We start from the raw sequence: 17003 nt of genomic DNA, 5'->3' as shown, positions 1-17003 counted from the left end.
TTGTCACTGTTGTGCCTCGATGGCTCTAAGTTTTTCTTAGGTTGTGATGTTGTTTTGTGATGGGTTCTCGGTTTCCTTTGTTCTCTGTGTTGATGTCCCTTTATTGTTCGCCGATGTGTTATTTATACAACCCCTGATGGGATTGTTTACGATTTTAGTGTGGGTGGTTCCCCTAGTTTGGGGGTTTGTTATTGACTGGCTGAAATCTCGGGATGGGTCAGTCCCGAGATCTTCGGCCGGACGCCTTGGCCGACCGCTCGCATGACCCTTGGTCTCCTTACTGTGCGACGCTGTTGATCGACTTTTAGGGTTCTCAAACCCTAACCTGTATTGGATTAGTTCAAGCCCAATTCTTAGACTACTTTGAACCCTATTTTGGACCTAAAACAAACAAAAGATAAAAAATAAGTAATAAAATAATAATAAATAAAATAATAATAAAAATAATAAAAATAAAAAATATTTTTAAAAACTATATAATATATATTTTAAAAATGTTTTTTAAAAACTATATATTATATAAATTTTCAAAAATGTTTTTTTATAATTTTCAAAAATGTTTTAAAAACTATATATTATATATAAGTTTTCAAAAAAAAAATGTTTTAAAAACTATATATTATATATATTTTCAAAATGTTTTAAAAACCTATATATTATATATATATTTTCAAAATGTTTTAAAAACTATATAATATATATATTTTCAAAATGTTTTTTTTAAAACTACATAATATATAAATGTTTTCAAAATGTTTTAAAAATTACATATATTTTAAAAGTGTTTTCAAAAACTATATAATATATATTTTCAAAAATTGTTTTCTGAAAATTATATATTATATTTTTCAAAAAAAATTTCAAAAGTTATACTATATTACAATATATATATATATATAATAAAATAAAATTAAAAACAAATTAGGGCGAAAATGAGTGTATACAATACATGTTATCATTTTATTTGTAAAAAATTAAAGAATATATAGATGAGTCTCGGTGGATCAAAACCTGAATCTGGGATAAATAATACTTAATCGAATGCTACATGATCGAAGAAAATAATATTCAAGTTAAATTATGGTTGATGTAGTTTTTTTAATATAAGCTGGTTGAATGGGATCAAATTTGAGAGCTAGGGATAAACAAACTTAATCGTTACAATAAGCTAAGTAATTATCATATTATTGACAAAAATAATATTTGAATTAAATCATGGTAGAAATTGCTTACATATTTGAATGCATTATAAAAAAATAATAAATGATGAAGGAAATTATAATATTAAATTAAAATTATCATATTTTATTTCAAGAATTAAATCACTTTAAATGTAATATCTAAAGATTGAGTATTATTTTTCTTCCAATAAGTTTATTTTATTTTATTTTCTTGTAATACAAAACGAATTTAGATTGATCCAAAAGTAAAACAAACCAAATGATGTAATATTTCATTTCTTTAATTAAACTAAGGTGATTATAAAGTAAATATGTTTTAAATACTTTTAATTATTTGATGATGAATGCTCAATCACCCAACTGTAATATTTGGTGGTCGAACCTATGACCTCTAAAAATAATATTGATTCTTTTAACTATTGAGGTAAATTGGTTTGTGTTGATGTAGCATTTCACTTGTTAAATTTATTAAAATGAAGATAAATTAAAATAATTTATTTATGAATTATGATAAAATTGATAGAATAAATAAATTTGAAGTGATTGAATTATTAATACTATTTTTAATGGTTTATGACCATTTTATAATAAAAACGTGATATCAGTGACCAACTTTCTCAAAGAAAAGTTTTGTTGACCAAAATAGAAACTTGGTCTAACATGTTGTTTACGCTAATAATTAATAATAAAGTTTTACAACTATTTGAAATAGTTAGAAATTTAATATTGTTTAAGCAAGTTTCGAATTCGGGTCATTGTGTATACAGAAAATCTCCGTTGGGAGATTCACCCACCTAAGGATGGGCACGGGTTGAGTTTCAGTCAACTCGACCCGAAAATTTTACACCATGTAGATCGAAAAATTAATTAAGTAAAACTTTGGAACGGAAGTCTAACAAAAAAAAAAAAAAAACTTTACAACTAACAAAGCCAGCTCAAGGGTTAAATTGATCTTTCAATTCTCTACTCAACTTGTGTAGTAAGTAGTATTTAGTTTCAAGTTCTCAGCTACTCCTGTGGGGTTCTCTTCTGTTTCAAGAAACGAAAGCCCCAAGCTTGAGAAGCTTTACATAAACTTCAAATCCAATAAAAAGAGAAAACGGTTTCACTTATATACAGTGTCTTCTTCACCTGCATCGGCAGTTGTGAAAGCCAAAAATGAAATTCGGAAAGGAATTTGTGTCACAGATGGTGCCGGAATGGCAAGAAGCATATATGGATTACGAATACTTGAAGACCCTCTTAAAAGAACTCCAACGTTTCAAACATCGGACCAAGCCACCGGCCACCGCACCCGCCGGCCTGAAACGAAAGCTTACACTTTATAGAGCATTTAGCGGCCTAACACAGCGACACCACCCCCACAACCCAACCAGTCCATCCACCTCACCCGACCTTGAAAGCCAACCCATTTTGGTGAATTCCGTCGATCGGAACGGCACCAATTGTTACGAAACGACGTTCCTTATGTCGTCCGACGATGGTGGAGAGTATGAGCTGGTGTACTTCAGAAGACTCGACGACGAGTTCAATAAAGTAGACAGGTTTTATAAGGCTAAAGTGCAGGAAGTGATGAAAGAGGCGGATGTTTTGAACAAGCAAATGGATGCTTTGATTGCTTTTAGGATCAAAGTTGAGAATCCCCCTGGGATTCATTTTGATCGGTCAGTCGAGATGACTCGTCTTGCTTCGGACATTGCCGCTTCTGCCGCTTCTTTGTCGGTTCCGAGTACTCCATCGGGGAGTAGAGCAGCGGGCAGTAAGTTTTCTCCTTTGTGATCCCAAGTTTAATCATCGATAATTATGTATAATCCTGGTTTTGGATTTGCAGAAAAAGCTGCTCACTTGGAAGCCATTGAAGAAAGCACTCACGGACAAGCTGATGATGATAACAATGATGAAGAAGGTCCGGTTCAAGAATCCAAACCGTCGAAACCCAAATTGAAAGGAGTCAAACCTGCACCACTTGAAGTACTAGATCGGGTTAAGATGAACAATACTCTCGAAACTCCTCGTTCCACCATTAAAGGTGTCCTTCAGGTTCCAAACCAGACGGAGTTGAGTTTTAGCAGGGAAAATCTAAGAAAGGTTGAAGAACAACTCAAGGTGGCTTTCGTTGAATTTTACCAAAAACTCCGCTTGCTTAAAAGTTACAGGTAATTAATGAATTGACTGGCTCTGGGATTTTACTTGATTGTTTCATCTGTTGGTGTGCGTAATAATTTGTTTCCTGGAATTAATTACAGCTTTTTGAATACGTTGGCTTTCTCCAAAATCATGAAGAAGTATGATAAGATTTCATCCAGAAATGCATCAAAATCATACATGAAAATGGTGGATAATTCTTACCTTTGTAGTTCAGATGAGGTTACGAAGCTGATGGAGAGAGTTGAAGCCACCTTCATCAAGCATTTCTCTAATGCAAATCGTACCAAGGGGATGAACTTTTTAAGACCAAAAACCAAAAGGGAAAGGCATAGGATAACCTTTTTTACTGGTAAATTTTCTATTCAAGATGTGTGTGTATATACACACACACTATATTGAATCTTTCATCTGTTTAATGTTGTTTTCTTAAAAAAATCAGGTTTTTTCGGTGGGTGCATGGCCTCTCTTCTTCTAGGCCTGATTCTGGTCATTCGTCTCCGTAAAATCATGAATAGCGAGGGAGGATTGCATATATGGATACCATGTTTCCTCTTTATAGGTACTCCCCTTTTCTTCTTCAAGTTTAGCCGCCATTAACATATCTCATCGACTTACTTTCACCATTTTCTGATCTGGTATGAGTGTCGGATTTACATTGATTGAAATCTGAACTTTTTTTTAACTATTTATATATCTTATTTATTATACTCAATCTATTATTTATATTCATCTATATAAGATTTATATATATATATATTATATATATATATATATATATATATATATATATATATATCCTGAGAAATTTTTATAATTTTGGCTGTTGTTCTCTTGGTAATTTTGTTAAACAATTATTATGGTTATAAAGCAATGTAGAATTAATTAATCCTGGATGGCCAGTGAGTCATCTTATTGCCCAAAACTCTGTAATCATTAAAGACTCTGACTTTTGTGGGGCAACACTAATATGGAAATTATGATAGCTACTGACGTTAAAAATTTATGCTGCTGTTGTGAGATTAGGTATACAAACTACCAACCTTTTGATAGTTTTGCAGCGTTATAATTAACTAAAACACTACATAATTAAATATTTAATTATCTTAGATCAGACCACTTAGGTGATTGACAAGTTTGCCATTCTATATATAAATGATTAGGCATGTGAATAATGTTTTCATTACAGATATTTGACCATAAGTTTCTACTTTTTAAAATAATTAATGAAAACGTTTTAAGCTTAGACCCTTGAACATGTTTAAGAAAAAATGGTTGTGATGATTTGGGTGCAGTTTGTTCGGATTCATTGTTCTACACATGGTAATGTATGCAATCAACATATTCTACTGGAGGCGGTACAGAGTGAATTACGCCTTCATATTTGGTTTCAAGCCGGGAACCGAATTGGGCTATCGACAAGTTCTACTCCTCAGTTTCGTCCTTGGAACATTGGCATTAGCCACTATCCTCTCCAACCTCGACATGCAGATGGATTCCAAAACAAAAGACTACAAAACCTTCCCCGAACTTCTTCCTTTACTCTTGGTCCTGGTAATTCACATCACCATTCACCAAACAATATTTTGCTCCCATTTATCCTCACAAAATACATGTTTTGCAGTCGATATTCATCATCCTATTCCTCCCATTCAACGTCCTGTATCGGTCGAGTCGATTCTTCCTCCTCACGTGCTTGTTTCATTGTATCTGCGCTCCTCTGTACAAGGTAAATTAAACAACAAATGTGAACCCTTTGATCATAATTGTGGATTTAACATATCTGTCATGCTGCAGGTCACACTCCCAGATTTCTTCTTAGCTGATCAATTAACTAGCCAGGTACAAGCCATTAGGAGCTTGGAGTTTTACGTTTGCTATTATATCTGGGGAGATTTTAAACACAGGAAGCACACTTGCAAAAAGAGTGAAGTGTACCAGACCTTCTACTTCATCGTGGCAGTGCTTCCGTACATGGCTCGCCTCCTCCAGTGCTTGCGTCGGTTGTTCGAAGAGAGAGATCCGCTCCAAGGGTACAATGGACTCAAATATTTCCTAACCATTGTAGCTGTTTGTTTGAGAACAGCTTACTATGTTAACACAGGGATTGGATGGAGAGTGATAGTTGGGATTGTGTCGGCCATTGCAGCAATATTTTGTACATATTGGGACTTCGTTTATGATTGGGGGCTCCTGAACCGACATTCCAAGAACCCTTGGTTGAGAGACAAACTCCTTGTTCCTCACAAAAATATATATTTTGCAGCCATGGTTAGTTTATAAGAGTGTATATACTGTTTCCAAGTTTGAGTTCATTCATAACCATTCTCTAACAGATTACATAAATTTCAGGGTTTGAATGTTGCGCTGAGATTTGCATGGCTCCAAACTGTGTTGAATTTCAAGTTTGATTTGCACCGAGAAACCTTGGCTACACTTGTTGCTTCTCTTGAGATCATCCGTCGTGGCGTGTGGAATTTCTTCAGGTAATCCATGAAATTTGATGCATAGTCGAGTGACCAAATAACACATATTTTCATCTAAAAGTACTTCAATATTTTCTGAGAAGTTGTTAAGAATTATGAGTGATGTATTAGGTTGGAAAATGAGCATTTAAACAATGTTGGAAAGTATCGAGCATTCAAGTCAGTACCGTTGCCGTTCAATTACGATGAGGACGATGACAAAGATGAATGAATTCGTTTGTTCACAATCTACAGAAGAAGTAAGAAACCTGCCAGCCGCCATTGATGGTTAAAGTCAAGCCAGTCCCATGATTTGAAGGGCATAAGCTGAACTCGGGATGTGTTAGACGATCAAGGGATTCCAGTGAGAGTAGTTTGGCAAATTCTTTGGTCTTTTTGCAAAATCCGTAGGATAAAAAACAATACATAAGAGATTATGTATTGGATTAAACTTATATTGAATAATCGTTTAAAAATATTTATTATAAAAAAACATGACAGTTTATCTTCTTTCACTCCTCCTATTGTCCTATCTTTATCTTCAAAAACTAAGAATCAAAGCATTATTTTTTATATAAATAAATGTTTATATGTTTATCAAAAAATCAAAGACGGCCATAGTTTCCTTGGCGGTTAATTAAAGCTTCTTCTTTCTCTTTTGTTTCTGAACTTCATCTCTGAACACCTTTCCAGGTATTATGTCGTCCTTACTGTTGTAATCTTTTGAAATATTTCTGGGTTTTGATTATATTTTTGATTGGGGTTATATTCATCAGATTCTGAAGTCCAATATTCATGCTATTTGTAACGCGTTGTAATTTTAAAAACTTAACAATGAATTGGAATTGTTCAAATAAAACTAAGTTTCTTAATAGGTTGAGATCAATATAAGGTAATATCCGTTTATAATTTCTTTAATTATTAATAATGTATATATCACATAGTAGCTGCTCATACTTACAATTTTAAGTGAGATTATAAAATAGTATATATATTTTTTATTAGTATATGATAATTATAAAATAATATATAATTGAAAGACTTTTAATTATTTAACAATGAACGTACAAAAACTCTTATAGAATTATGTTCGAATCTGAAATCTCTAATAACAATTATCCATTGCACACTAAGATTGTTTAGTTCATATTAAAAGTATGAGTTAAATTGTGCAAGAACAAGGGATTAATGAGATAAATTTAAAACCAGTAAGAAGTACAAAAATCTAGATTTTTGATTTTTTTTTTGACTAAAAGCCGGTTGGGTTTTATTCTGTCCACCACAAAACACAAGACCAAAAAAGAAAAGCCAACCGTCCCAAAGCAAACAAAGACAAACCAACAGTCCCAAGACAAAAGTGATGGACCACACGAAGACACCAAACAGAGGGAAAGGAAATGAAAACAAAACCAACCGGCAATCTCTATCATTTCAATCGAACACTATGCACGGCCAGGAGAGAGAAGAAAAGAGCAAAATAGAGCCTTCAACGAACATCAACTTCGTGGAACTCAAGAGACGATTTAGGGAAAGAAGATTGTCGTAACCGTCTTTTGGTTGGGCTCCAGAATTGGGCTTCGACTTGAAATAATTGGGTTGGAGTCGCCACCGACCACTTTAAAACGAATTTAGGTGGGTCGGACACCATCTTACCTGATCTGCGTTATACCAGAAACGTGTCGGGTTCGGGAGTCGATTATGGTCACGGAAGGATTAGCACCCTTAAACCGTCCTTTCGGTACCAATTAATTTGTCGGTTGTCTTAATTGCGAAAATTAAAATTTAAAAATTCGGTTCGAATTATCTACCTTTGATCAATTGGAATTACCCCTAAAAAAGTCAAAAACGTTAGATTATAAAAATAAAAATAAATATATAAAAAAGGAATAATAATAAAAATCATTAATATAATAGTAATAAAACAAATGAAAAATAAATAATAAAAGTAAATATACATAATAAAATGACAAAAATGAAACATAAACGCACATGTGCTTGCTTTTCATTTTGAATTGTAAAACCAGTCCGCGCAAATAAATAAAAGTGAGTTGAAATGATATAATGATAAAAAAGATAAAATAAAAAGTGAAACATAAATGCCCAGTGGGTTAAATTTCTGCTTGCCTTTCACTTTGATTAAAATAGCAGTCTCGAGCCGCGCTCTTCTGCCACTCTTCTGCCAAGCGTAAGGAAACCAAGGACGAAAGAGTAGTCGTACGGCTTAATATAAACAACACAGCTGGATCCCACGCGATAGTGTACTTTCTCTACGTGAATAATGTTCAGACTAAGGACGATAACTCCGCTTTCACCTCATTTCCCTTTATTTTTTTATCTCTTTCGTTTCGCACAGAGAAAACAAAAGTGAAACTTTCAGGAGCTTCAACCGAAATGATTCCACCATGTCGGCCGTCACAGCCGGTTGCCAGGAGAGAGAAAAAACACGCTTTGACGCGTTTTTTCACACTGATGATGGATATGGTTCTTCGATCGTGTTTTTTGTTCCTTTCCGAGCCAACTCTCAAGCCACAACCAACATACAAAGGGTAAACTAACAAACGAAAAGGTAAAAATATACCTTTCTTTTATTTATTTTTCGAAAAGCTCTTACAAAACGCCTCGAATGCTTTGTGTATTTTCGTAGTATATCTCGGATACAATATTGAGCGTATTTTCTTCTGTATTTGCTCGTAATTTCGTGTGTGCCCCCCTTGTTGGCCTCACCGGGGGCTTTTATAGCCCCGGTGTTGGTCGCTTGACTCCCGAAATGAGTGCTGTGATGGTTCCACTATTCCCGTGTATGCCGTTCGTGATATCGACCATCCCGGGATGGGTCAGTCCCGGGATAATCGGCCGGCCGTTTCGACGTTTGACTGACGCGTGACTTGTTCTCCATGCAGCGCCTAAATTGTTAACTTGATATCACTTTAGGGTTTTCCAAACCCTAAACCTAGACGGGCTGGGTCAGGCCCAAACCTGAGTGGACTTTTGCTGGACCAAAACAATGGACCCTGAAGAGAAAAGAAATAAATAAATAAATAAATAGAAATATAATAATAATAATAATAATAATATAGTAATAATAAATAATAATAATCTATATAATTTTTTTCAAAACATAATATATAACTTTTCAAAATGCTTTTTTTTAAAACTATATATTATACGTATTTTCAGAAACGTTTTTAAAAACATATACAATATATATAACTTCAAAAATATTTTTTAAAAATTATATATTATAATTTTTAAAATGTTTTCAAAACTATATATTATAATTTTCAAAACGTTTTCAAAACTATATACTATATATAATTTTCAAAATGTTTTAAAACTATATATATATATATTTCAAAATGACTTTTAAAAACTATATAATATATAAATGTTTTCGAAACTATATATTATATAATTTTTTAAAAATGTTTTCAAAATTATACAATATATATTTTGAAAAACCGTTTTCTGAAAACTATATATTATACTTTGTCAAAAATGTTTTGAGAAAAAAGACTATATATATATATAATAAAAAGAACTCAAAATAACTCCGAGCGAAAATGAGTGTCTACAGCTGCCCCTCTTTGTCCTTTTTCGTGGAACAAAAAATAGGACAAAGATAAAAAGACTGAAGCCGCAGTTCAGGATTTGAATCGGGATGTGGCTCTCGTTGTAGTCCGCCTCGGTCTTTTCCTCGGTTAAAGATCTGGTTGGAAATTCGACTGGAAAGTAGTTCATGACTCCATCATGTGGTGATAGGCCCTCGAGTGAACGAAACTCGAACTCGAAAGGTCTTTGTTGACAGATAGCTTTTCTCGACTTAAGCTATGCTGCCGGAAAATGGCTTCTTGTCACTAAGGCACGGCTAACCCAGGTCTTTTCCTTGACTTGAAAACCTCGATTACAGCCGGACAGTAGTGTGATTGAGGTGTCATCGAGCTGAATGGAATCGAATTCGGTAATTTTATTGACAAATAGCCCTTCCTGCCTTGATCTATTCTGTAAGCTTGATTTGCCTCTAAGTTGAATATAATTGGACTCGGAGGTCTTCGGTTGACAGATAACCCTTCTAGCCTTGAGTTATATTGTGAATGATGTTCCCTCCAAGCTGAGAGTAATTGAACTCGAGGATCTTTGGCAGATAGCCCTTCTCGACTTAAGCTATACTGCAAATGATGCGCCTTAGAGATGAGCGTAGTCGAACTCGAAGGTCTTTTGGTCACAGATAACCCTTCTAGCCTTGAGTTATGCTGTAAATGATGTGCCCTCGAAGCTGAGTGTAATCGAACTCGGGGGTCTTTGGCAGATAGCCCTTCTCGACTTAAGCTATACTGCAAATGATGTGCCGTTGAGCTGAGCGTAGTCGATCTCAAAGGTTTTTGGTTGGCAGACAACCCTTCTAGATTCAAGTTGTACTGCAAATGATATGCCTTGGAGCTGAGCGTAGTCGAACTCGAAGATCTTTTGGTCACAGATAACCCTTCTAGCCTTGAGTTATGCTGTAAATGATGTGCCCTCGCAGCTGAGTGTAATCGAACTCGGGGGTCTTTGGCAGATAGCCCTTCTCGACTTAAGCTATACTACAAATGATGTGCCGTTGAGCTGAGCGTAGTCGAACTCAAAGGTCTTTTGTTGGCAGACAACCCTTCTAGACTTAAGTTGTACTGCAAATGACAGATAACCCTTCTCGACTTAAGTTATGCTGCAAATGATTTGTTTTAAAAAATGGCTTCCCTTAACGGGTCGAAGCCGGTCATGACTCTTCAGGTGGTTCCTTTGAGCTAGTCTGAACCAAATGAGACAATCTTTGGATGACTCCTCTTTTACGGAAAAGCCCACTGATAAATTCTGATAGCCGGATATCTTCCGTTGTGGAATTGAAATCTGGCTTGAAGGCATTAACTGGAAACATGCTGCTCATTATTGAGTTGAGCTGGACTGGATTTGTTCTGAATTGGTTCTCGAACCTATTTGAAATTGATTACGAGATCTGTAGATATGTCAAGTCGGTTGAGGTGGAGCTTCTTGCTGCTGAGTTACACCATCGTTCTTTAAAGGTGCTTGCAAGTCGAGTAACCTTCATCCTGAAGTCGAACCTTGACTCTGAAAGCTGCAAAATTATGAATGTGATGCACCTAAGTATGTCTAAGATGCATGCAACATGAATGAATTATGTGTTATTCCTTGGATAGAGTCTCGTGCTTTGTCTGCCAATCTGGTCCTTGGAATCGATCGTGTCCCATTCCCTTTTCCGGGCTTTGGCTTTACAGACCTTTCATATCCGAGACTATCCTGTTTGAAAATGTTTTTCTCCTTTTTTCTTGTTTTAGGAGGGAAAATGATGAAAATTCTGTAAAATATGTTCGTAATTGAATCAAATTGTAAACATGAGTTCAAAGTATATCAAAGGAATCAATAGCACTTTTTATGATTTCAGAGTTACAGGTCTTTGACAAATGTTCAAAGGGACGAGTTGGCTTTAGGTTGGCCTCCTATTTTCTAAGGTTCTGGCAAAAAGAAAAAAATGTCATTTTTCTTGGTCATTGAACATGTTTTGACATTTGATTGGATGCGGACAAAATGAAGCAACTAGCATTATCAACTACTAGGCCTTCTATTTCGGTCTCCGAAATCTTTCATTTGTTCAAGTTTTGTAGGCTCCTCTAAAAAGGTAGTGTAGAAACATCGGTCTAAAAATGAAATTCTTGAGTGTGTGTGTAGTTGACTATAACAGGTGTTCCTTAACTCCCTTAGTCCATTTACCGAAAATTTCTTACTTAGATAAATTGATTTAACTTGTCATTATCTGGTTAGCTGAATCCATAAAGCCGGGGCATTTAACCAATTGCTTTAGAGGTATAGCTTAATATTATAATCACTCTTATCAAGTTAACTGAAGGGTTCATCTCATCATAGAGTCTTCAGCCTGACAAGAGCAGTGGAGCAAACACCGAATTGCCAAGTGTCCGAGCAATGTCATGGTTTGAACGTCATCTATCATAAGGCCAGGGCTTTCAAGTTCCTCTATAACCAATTGCCTTAGCGGAATAGCTCAGTTTTACGGATTTAATTTCTTAAGATTGTCAAGAAGAACCTTTATAGCCTAGGTATTTGTGAAAGTCAAAAAATTTCATCTTTAGAGTTCAATTTTCAAGCAACTAAACTGGATTCACCTACTCGACTCTTTCATTTGTAAAGATCATCATCGTCATTGAAGTCTTAAATAAAAAACATAGTAATTGTCATATGCAAATGATGCCTCGTGTTATTCGCATCTTATGAAAGGAAAAGGGTATATTGGTTAATTCCAAGAGCGGGGTATGGTGTTTGAGGGTATATTCTGGATAAGGTCAAAGTCTTTGTTTTAAATCATGTTACTTCGTCAAAGATTCGTAACTTTGAACCGTTTATAGAGTTTCTTAATTCAAATGATATGCAAAGAATTGCAAATTTGCAAATATGATACATTGCTTAACATCTTTTAAAGTAACATAAATTTGATTAAAATGTCTTTACAAAAACTTGAGAAAAAATGGAAGAAAAACAAAGTCAAACAGAATGCCTCAAATGATGAAATGATATTCCTCACTTGGATGCCCCCAAGTTGTTGAAGTCGATCCAGTTCTGGTTACGCATCTTTGTACAATCCTCTTGAATGCGTAACAGTCAATTGTGTGCCCTAGGACTCCGCCGTGATATTCACAATACGCATTCTCATCATACCACTTGGGGTATGGGGGCTTCATGGGTTCTACTGGATATGGTGACCACATGGGTGTCAAGAAGTTGCTGGTAAAGCTCTTTGTAGGTCATGGGAATTGGGTCGAAATGTTCCCTTTCCCTCCTGGAATCTTGTTTAGAAGTACCTAACGGTACAGCTGCAGTTGATTTTGGGCTGGAGATTATAACACCTTTGCTGGAGTGTTTGATGTTTTAACCTCTCTATCCCTCTCCCTCATAGGAGGCTTCTTACTGGCTTCCCCATCCTTAATCTTGCCTTGCTTTATGGCCGACTCAATCATTTCTCCGGCCATAACCAAGTCTGAAAAGCTTCCTGATGTGATCGCCACCAGATGCCCGAAGTATGGAGCCTTCAGAGTCTGCACGAAAAGTTTCCGGGTTTCCTTTTCATCTAACGGTGGATGAACTTGCACAGCCAAGTCCCTCCATTTTTGTGCGTACTGCCTGAAACTCTCGTTATGCTCTTTTCCATGTTTTGTAGCATAACTCGATCTGGCCTTATGTCATTGTTATGCTTGTATTGTTCCAGAAATGACTTGGCCAGGTCCTTCCAGGTCTTGACATTTGATCGGCTTAGCTGGTTGTACAACCGAATGGCTGAGTCCGACAGACTATCCTGAAAGCAGTGGATCAGGAGTTGGTCCTTTCCTCCATATCCTGTCATCTTTCGACAGAACATGGTGATGTGAGCGGATGGGCAACTATTCCCGTCAAACTTCTCGAACCCCGGGGACTTAAATTTCGGGGGAAGAACCAGTCCGGTACTAGACTAAGTTCCGTTGCATCGATTTCATGGTAGTCACGGTCTCCTTTGACTATATTCATTTGGTCCTCCAATTGTTTGATTTTTTCCTCCATCTTCCTCGCTTTTTCCTCTTCGTCCAAATCCGGTACATGGCAATAACCCGGATTGTTCCTAGGGTTAAATACAGAGGACAAGGGCTTTGTTTTTGCAGATGAGTCCCCTCGAAGTTCTGGTAGGATTTCAGGTGAGATAACCACTTGCGGGGTAGGTTGTATAGTTACCCCTTCCGGTGAACCTGCCCGGGCGCACTGGTTGTTGTAGGCCAACTAACTTGGCAACGATCTGATCAACCAAGGACTCTTGGTTCTTTGTGATTGTTTCCAGAGTATTTCGACTGTTCTGGTTTATCTTGTCTTCTAGCTCCTTCTGTAGTTTTAACATTTTCTCCTCGATTTGTGTAATTCTGGCTTCTATCCTCTTCTTCTTCAAACAAGTGTTATGTGGATGGGGTGTGTCCAATGCTTGAGGCGGTGTATCCAGTATTTGTTCCCTTTGATGAGACATGTTTATGTTAGTTAATGTGAATGCAAAGAAAATAACAAAATGCAAAGAAAATAAGAAATGCAAAATGTCTAAATATATGATGCATGAAATGTCCAAGGCATTGATCCAAAAAATGTGCCTGTTATTCTGAATAACCCTTATTGGTGACAAAAAGTGTTACGTCTGAAGAGACAAAAAACTCTTTTTGATGGTACAAATCCTGTACAGCTTCTGACAAGTTGATTCGTCTTTTTCACTAGTTGAATATCCTGTCGAACCATTCCGGCTCCTTTGGCTAAAATGTGCAAATAATGAGATGCTTGCCCCAAAAAAGATCTCGAAGGACTGCATCTCCGACTTTCACTTTCTACCGAGCTTGTTTCTAACGAAAGTGTCATTGGAGCCCTCCATCGAGAGAAACTATCCGAAGCTTGCTTCTTGAATTCGTCCGTAATGGCATCCAGCTCAACTAGTGTTTCACCATCTTGTTCTTGTAGTTTTCGAAAGGAGCGACCGGGTCAGTGACCTTTTCCTCGTATTGCCCCTGCAACTTTGCCTTTGAGTATTCTTTGACCACGGTTGGACTTCTGAGTTTTTTTATCTCTTTGTATTATAACCCCTTTGTCTGTTAATGCAGATTATTTACGTTTAACAAACACATTTTTGGTGGATCAACACCTCGTTTTAAATGATGCGAATGATGAGAACAAAATGAAAAATAAAATAAAATAAAAAGAGTTAGTGAGATAAATCAAAACAATAATAAAAAATGAAAAATGCTACCCCACATGATATCTACCCCACATGCTTATTATTCCTACCCGGACATGATCTCTATCCCGCATGCTAATTTCAAACAAATCCTAACCGCATATTTGTCTAGTTCGCATGCTTTTGAGCAGAAAATAAAGTAGGAAATAAAATAGCCTAAGGTTTGGAATGAGGTTTTGGGGTGGGCTCTAATTCCCTGCACTCTCCCGGTTTAGGTTCTAAAAAACGGTACTCGAGTTCTCATTGCCGGTGCCCCCTTGGGCTTGCCAGACCCTTAGTCCTAAGCCCATTACAAGCTTATGTAGACTAAGTTAAACTCGAGAGGAAACATTCCCTTATGCCTATACGGAGAATAAATTCACACGAAGGCATAAGGTATATGAATCCCGAAGGTTACTTGCTAGGCCCATACGGTGAATAAATTCACACGAAGGCGTCGCTTTCGCCCCCACTTAAAAGGGTTCGGAGCTCGGGTATAGAGCCTGAGATAGAAACTTTTCAAAAATCTGAAATCATTGAAAAAATGTTAGTACAACTATTTATTTGAAAAATAATCAAAGGTAAATAATCGGAACCGAATAAATAAATTAAAATTTAAACTTACAATTTTCGCATAAAAAGACAACCAGAAATTAATTCTGGCCTGACTCGCTTACCTGTCCCCAGCGGAGTCGCCAAGCTGTCGTAACCGTCTTTCGGTTGGGCCCCAGAATTGGGCTTCGACTTGAAATAATTGGGTTGGAGTCGCCACCGACCACTTTAAAACGAATTTAGGTGGGTCGGACACCATCTTACCTGATCTTCGTTGTACCAGAAACGTGTCGGGTTCGGGAGTCGATTATGGTCACGGAAGGATTAGCACCCTTAAACCGTCCTTTCGGTACCAATTAATTTGTTGGTTGTCTTAATTGCGAAAATTAAAATTTAAAATTGAAATTTAAAAATTCGGTTCGAATTATCTACCTTTGATCAATTGGAATTACCCCTAAAAAAGTCAAAAACGTTAGATTATAAAAATAAAAATAAATATATAAAAAAGGAATAATAATAAAAATCATTAATATAATAGTAATAAAACAAATGAAAAATAAATAAATAAAAGTAAATATACATAATAAAATGACAAAAATGAAACATAAACGCACATGTGCTTGCTTTTCATTTTGAATTGTAAAAGCAGTCCGCGCAAATAAATAAAAGAGAGTTGAAATGATATAAAAAAAGATAAATAAAAAGTGAAACATAAATGCCCAGTGGGTTAAATTTCTGCTTGCCTTTCACTTTGAATTAAAATAGCAGTCTCGAGCCGCGCTCTTCTGCCACTCTTCTACCAAGCGTAAGGAAGACCAAGGACGAAAGAGTAGTCGTACGACTTAATATAAACAACACAGCTGGATCCCACGCGATAGTGTACTTTCTCTACGTGAATAATGTTCAGACTAAGGACGATAACTCCGCTTTCACCTCATTTCCCTTTTATTTTTTATCTCTTTCGTTTCGCACAGAGAGAATAACAAAAGTGAAACTTTCAGGAGCTTCAACCGAAATGAGTTCCACCATGTCGGCCGTCACAGCCGGTTGCCGAAGGAGAGAGAAAAACACGCTTTGACGCGTTTTTTCACACTGATGATGGATATGGGTTCTTCGATCGGTGTTTTTTGTTCCTTTCCGAGCCAACTCTCAAGCCACAACCAACATACAAAGGGTAAACTAACAAACGAAAAGGTAAAAATATACCTTTCTTTTATTTTTTTTCGAAAAGCTCTTACAAAACGCCTTGAATGCTTTGTGTATTTTCGTAGTATATCTCGGATACAATATTGAGCGTATTTTCTTCTGTATTTGCTCGTAATTTCGTGTGTGCCCCCCCTTGTTGGCCTCACCGGGGGCTTTTATAGCCCCGGTGTTGGTCGCTTGACTCCCGAAATGAGTGCTGTGATGGTTCCACTATTCCCGTGTATGCCGTTCGTGATATCGACCATCCCGGGATGGGTCAGTCCCGGGATAATCGGCCGGCCGTTTCGACGTTTGACTGACGCGTGACTTGTTCTCCATGCGGCGCCTGAATTGTTAACTTGATATCACTTTAGGGTTTTCCAAACCCTAAACCTAGACGGGCTGGGTCAGGCCCAAACCTGAGTGGACTTTTGCTGGACCAAAACGATAGACCCTGAAGAGAAAAGAAAGAAAGAAAGAAATAAATAAATAGGAAATAAAAAAAAAATAATAATAGTAATAATAATAAATAATAATAATCTATATAATTTTTTTTCAAAAACATATAATATATAACTTTTCAAAATGCTTTTTTTTAAAACTATATATTATACGTATTTTCAGAAACGTTTTTAAAAACATATACAATATATATAACTTCAAAAATATTTTTTAAAAATTATATATTATAATTTT

The 17003-nt window shown here is 36.1% G+C and overlaps 1 pseudogene; it reads left to right on the top strand.

Annotated features, from left to right (window-relative positions):
- The first annotated feature begins 2257 nt into the window (after positions 1 to 2257).
- LOC120141589 lies at positions 2258 to 6297 on the top strand (annotated as a pseudogene).
- Positions 6298 to 17003: the final 10706 nt, after the last annotated feature.

Source organism: Hibiscus syriacus, unplaced genomic scaffold (assembly GCF_006381635.1).
Source record: "Hibiscus syriacus cultivar Baekdansim isolate YM2019G1 unplaced genomic scaffold, ASM638163v2 tig00002237_pilon, whole genome shotgun sequence".
Classification (NCBI taxonomy): Eukaryota; Viridiplantae; Streptophyta; class Magnoliopsida; order Malvales; family Malvaceae; genus Hibiscus; species Hibiscus syriacus.
Note: the sequence above shows the minus strand (reverse complement) of the source record. Positions and strands in the feature narration are given on the sequence as shown.